The sequence below is a fragment of the Cyprinus carpio genome, chromosome B14 (assembly GCF_018340385.1).
Source record: "Cyprinus carpio isolate SPL01 chromosome B14, ASM1834038v1, whole genome shotgun sequence".
Lineage (NCBI taxonomy): Eukaryota > Metazoa > Chordata > Actinopteri > Cypriniformes > Cyprinidae > Cyprinus > Cyprinus carpio.
Window position 1 is genome coordinate 784,468 of NC_056610.1, and position 6,114 is coordinate 790,581.

Genomic DNA, 6,114 nt, shown 5'->3' on the forward strand with positions numbered 1-6,114 from the left:
ATGCACGTTACTCTGCACGAGTATAAGCAAGTCTGGTTTCTTTTGTATTGTTGAGTTCAAAGGAAAGAAGGAAAAGTCGTTATTGTGAGAATACACGATAGATAATCCGGACATTCAGGTACACTGGTACTGCATTAAAAGTTTTTTTTGTTTCGACATCCTAACGAGTTCTTGCTGGATCAACAAAGACCCAGATAGCATTCTAAATCCCCGAGTGATTTTGAATACCTCTGGCGCCGTGGGACGTGATCAGCTCAACAGCGTCATGTGAGAAGAGAGAGAGCAGACGAGAGAGAGAGCGCGTGTTCGAGCTTCGGAGGAGTCTAACGAGAAACGCTGATATCAAGGAATTCAGGTGATCTTATTTATTTTTATTTGCTCATTAGAGGTGAAGTGGCCATTTGTTGTTTCACGCCTCAACGATCTCTGTAGCAACGTCCAGGCCTGCAAACGGGGAGGGGTGGGACTTGTGAGGTGTGTATGTACCTTGGTGTGACCGCGCACGTGTCTATGTGAGTGGCCACTCAACGTTAAAACTGGTACTGTTTCAACTATTGTTTGTGAAACGAGTATTTATTGATATTATGTTTATTTGAGATATTAAGGAAGTTTGAACTGTCATAATTGGTTATTTTAAGTGATTGCATATTTTCTTTTTTCAAAGGGAAAAAAAGACACAAGACAAGTGTATGGTTTAATTTGCAAAGTTTATTGAACATTTTGACATTTAAACATATTATTTTCACATTTATTTATTTTGTTTTACTGTGTATAAATAAACCCTAAAGGTTAATTTTGTTATACTTTACCCATTTTGTGTTGATTGAAGTCATTATACAGTGACATTTCCTATCTGACATAGGGGAGGATAGCATTAGTGCTTACAGTCGAGAGACACTTTAAAGACCCCCGGTGCGGCTGCTCTGGTTTTATAATCAGAGCATAGGGGCGCTACACAATTTTGGTGGGCTCGTCCGGGATCATTATTCTCTCCCTAAAATCCTGAATATTAAGATACGCATTCAGTAGAAGAAAAGGGGACTTACTGACTATTCTTTCCAAGAATCAAAATGGCGTTCAAGAGTGATTTCACTTTTGTCTGTTGAACTTTCAAAACTGGGTGCAAGGAAGCTGTAATTGAGGAAAGCCATGCGTAATCACCTGTTAATGGGAGTACCTGCAACAACTGATGTGGCAGATGTATAGAAGAAGCTGTCGAAACTATAAAGGCAGATAGGCAGAGTGAGAGTTAGAGACTCTAATAAAAAAGGACAAAGCCCAGATACTGTGTTGATATTGTGTGAATGCCGTGAAGTAATAGATCCGACCCGCCATTCCAGCTGAGTTGCTAAGAGCCGAATGGGGAGAGACGTGGGAGGGTCATTGTAGCACTGTTTGTGTACCTGCATTCGGGTTTTCCTGAGAATTGGCAAAATTTCTGCATCAGAAGGAAAATCCATGACTGACTTGGAATCTTTATTCCATTCACCCAAAAAAAACCAGTTTCCAGTTTTTGCTGGTTCACGGGCCGAGTCCATTATACGTGCATCACCAGTCGGGGACCTCCTGGAAAAAACAAAGCCTTCTGGAGACTCAAATGCTTATAGGCGATTGCGTATGTTTTCTGGTACTATTCCTACCCCGTCGGGAGAAGAAAATCTTGAGAATTGGATGTGACAGCTGAATGTGAGTGTTCGGAAAAAGAAAAGCGGCGACGGATAATGGAGAGTTTGAAAGGCCCTGCTCTTGACATAGTGAGTAAGCGGTAAGGTTTTCAAGTTCTGAGGCTAGTGCTTCACAGTACCTTGAGGCTCTAGAAAATACCTTGGAACCTCTGAATCAGGGGAAGACCTTTTACTTTGCTTTTAGGTTTACTGAGACAATTCCCTAGAGAATCTCTGTCTGACTTCCTGAGACGAATAGAGAAAATTGTTGACAAAGGTGGTGCAGAAAGGTGGGTTGATGTCTCACATGATGGATAAGGCGAGGATTGAACAGCTAATCAGAGGTGCTCGCTTTCGACTCAGACCTGAAAAAAAAAAAAAAAAAATGTTATTACAGCTGAGGCGACGAGAACGGAAAACGAAAAAACCACCCTCCGACTTTCTTGGAGTTATTGAATGAGTTGAAGACAGCTGAAGAGAATGAACTTGCACGTCGTAGAATCGGAAACGTCAGTGAAATCAATAAATCTGAAAACCGATGATAATCCGGAATCGGAAGTAGTAAAGCAACTCCGAGCTGAACTGCAGGAGCTAAAAGCCAATATGAGAGATGATTCAGCTAAAGTTCCTGTTGCATCCATGAGGATAGATCCTAAAGAAACACTGGAAAAACAAAGAGTGGATACTCATGGGGAGTCTGAAGTGAAAGAGTTAAAGAAACAAATTCACAAGTTGAATAAACAATTAAGAGGTGATGAGTATCAGTTCAACTGCTAATGCTGTTCACACTAAAACTAGGCTGGATTACAGAGCAATGCCTTCGCGACACAATGAGAAACCAATGAAGTCCTAAGGAGGATTCTTCTGTTACCGTTGTGTGGGGAAGATGGACATATAGCCCTAAGTGTAACGCACCAGAGAAATACTGGCAAAGTTATAAAAAAAGCTGGTGAGATCCCTCCGAAGGGCTAAAACCAGAAGGGAGCAGAGCAAAGGAAGATCCTGCTGGCTTCTCGTCGGGTCCAGAATTGTTTCTCCAAGAAGGGACTAACTGATGTCAGAGAGAAGGAATGTGTGCCTATGGTCTAGTGGGACCAGTCTCAACCATTTCAGTGGAATTGATTTCTCCGTGGGGTGGGCGGCAAAGATGGATGTCCATGCAGTGCTTTACTGACAGTGGTTCTCACGTTACCATGGTTTTTGAACAGTGGCATGCCAAGTACTTACCACAGATTCCCATGGCAACCTTGACTGGATGGTCTATCTGGGGACTAAGTGCCTGTAACTATCCATATAAGGGATACATTCTAGTGTGGATGTATCATTTCCTGAGTCACTTATTGGATGAAGAACAGTACCTGTCTTAAGCATTGGTGTGTCCAGAACCACAGGGTCCTCAACAGGTTCCTGTAATCATTGGAACCATGCAATGTTTTTTTCAAAGACTGATTTCACTTGGCAGGAGTCAGGGAGTATCGGATGCTGCACATTCTCTAAGAATTCCAGTCAACTGTTTCAATACCTTGCGTCCAGCATAAGAAATGGAAAAGAGGAGTGACCGACTCAGTTGAAGGGATTGTTACATGGATGGGACCTGGATTGCCTACAATACCTCAGAAGGGTGAAAAGTATGCTGACTGTAAAGTTTGACTCAAGGAACAGGTGAGAGAAGATATCTCCTAGTAGAAGCCACGGATGAGAACTTTATTACCTGTCTGTGAGTATTTGTCCCCATCGTCTGTCCCTGTATCTTCTGATATAGACGTGGATAACTTCTAATTGCTTGTGTGCAATGAGACTGCCAAAGATATAAGCATTCCTCCAGGGACCGTGATGGCCAATGTTTTCCATACCGACCTAGGTTACGGTTGCGCAGGGAGATCAGACCGCTGTCAGGAAGCTGAATCCCGAATATCTTTACTTTGGCGATTCTCCAATACCACCTAATTGGGAGGAAAGATTAAGAAAGAAGTTGTCTGAGCGAGGAAACGTGTTTTCTATTTCAGAGTGGGAGTGGGAAAGCAAAAGATGTGACTCTACTATCCGGCTGAATGATTGCACGCCTTTCAGGGAGAGGTCCTAGGGCGTATTGCCCCAGCAGACATCGATGATGTGCGCCGCATCTGAAGGATTTGCTGGCTGCCGGTATAATAAAAGGAATCAAGGAGTCCCTATGCGTCACCCATAGTCATAGCTCGTAGAAGAGTGGTGCGTATTAGAATGTGCATTGATTATAGAACTGCTGACTTCCAGAACCGTACCGGATCAATATACAACTCCCAGGATAAGGACGCTCTGGATTGTTTGTCGGGGGCAAGTGGTTTTCCGTCTTGGACTTAAGGAGTGGTTTACTATCAAATTGAAATGGCTGCTGAAGATAGGAAAAAGACGGCATTCATTTTCGTTCTTTGGACGCTTCGATTTAGTCGTCCTACCAATGCGCAGCGGATGCCGCAAGGGATATCTGTTGGAGCTCCAGCAACGTTTCCAACGATGATGGAGAGGGCAGTTGGAGATATGCACTTGCTACAAGTTATAGTGTATCTAGATGATCTAATTGTTTTCGGAAGAACATTAGAGGAGCATGAAGAAAGGTTGATGAAAGTGCTGGAACAATTGGAAGAGTTCGGACTAAAAGTGTCTGTTGACAAGTGTCAATTTTGCAGCACGGCTGTAACGTATGATGGGGCCATATTGTGTCTGCAGATGGCGTAACCCCAGACCCGCGAAAGGTGAAGGCTGTAAATGAATGGGAAGATACCTCTGTCTAAAGATCCACTTGAGATCGTTTCTTGGATTCACTGTGGAGTTCTATCGCAAGACTTCATAACCCTCTGGGAGTCTAAGAGGTAGTTTTGGGGCCTGCGAGAAGTTTTGTCATGGCCCTGACATTTGGGCTTTTTTCAGTTTCTTATAAATATCTCAATGGTAAAGTCTACTCTCACTGGTAATGCAGCACAAACTAAGGCTAGAATAATATGGGAGCAGCATGTATGTAACATGAGTGTGTTTTGATGAAAAAAAAAAATGTTATGCGTGGTTAGGGATGAAAAACTAAAAAATGTTAAATCACTTGGAAAAAGGCAAGAAAAAACACATATAGAAAATGGTGGTTCCCAGGATATTTTGAGAACTGGAGCTTGTAGTAGCCTAGAATTTTTTTTTCTAAATGATGTGAAAATCATCTTGTTTATTCACTTACAGAAAACAATATATTGAATTTAAATTTTATAAGACACTTTTGTTGGTAAAAGTCATATGCCGAGTAGGCAGATCAACTATCATGAATTCACACCTGAGACGACAAAGGGCTGCATAATGAGCTGCATAATGAGCCATTCAGTCAGCTGTGTCACTGAGAGGGATGAGTTACAAGGAAAGAATGTGAGACAAAATAATATCTATTAATTTTTATGTTTGTAGTTTATTTAGAAATATTTAATTATCCCCACAACATAATTTAATATTCACTTGTGAGTGGCAGTTAAACAGTTTATTAGGAAAAAATCAACAGCTGACTTTCACAATGATTTGTTTTTGGGCATCATTAACTCTAGTCACACACTCCTTCAGAAAAGCTTTAAACAATCTTATTTTCTACAAAACAACATTTATTTTTATTAGTAGCAGTATAGTATTATTATTGATGATTATGATTCTTATTCTTATATTAAATGTTGACAAGAGCTGATACTATTTTTTTTTTAGGTTTTTTAGGGGGGAAACATGTGGAAAGAACAGCAATGATTGTTACATTTGTTACAGTTACATTTATTGTTACACTTTCTATTATTTACATCAAGCTTTTGAATGGTCTAGTAGTGGGAATATAGTTATTTACACTTCATACTATTTCACTTGGATTATACATTTAGTCAGGAATTATAGTTTTGGGGAAAAAGTCTTGGAAAAAGTTCTGAACTAGTAAAATGTTTACACTTTATGTGAAACTACGTACCAGTATATAAATAACACAAAAGAGACTTTACTCATGGTTCTGAACTCTGCTGAATAAAGTGGCCTTCATTCTTTTTTCTGAGGAAATCCAAATCCTCCAACTCCTTCACCACCTTACATCTTTTTTGGGGTGATTTTATGTCTTATTCCCTCTCATCGCGCAGAGCAAACAGTAAAATACTAAAAACTTAAAGGAACAGGTCTCTCGCTGCGTTGTATTCTGTTGTGTGGGCGTATTCAAAAGACCAGCGCGCTTCATTGAAACATGTTGAATCTCAATAAGCATCCAAAAGCGGACGGCGCGGGCGTTGGTCGCATTAGACGCTACTGATGGCAGACGTGAAAACAGGGACAATCGCGTTTGTTTTTCATATGGATTCCCTTTTATCCCGACATATTGTTTTCAGGCCAGCACTTGGTTAGTTTCAAAAAGGAGGCGCCATGTTCCGGCTTTCTATAGATCTCTCTCTCATGTCCTTGTGTTGGTATCACT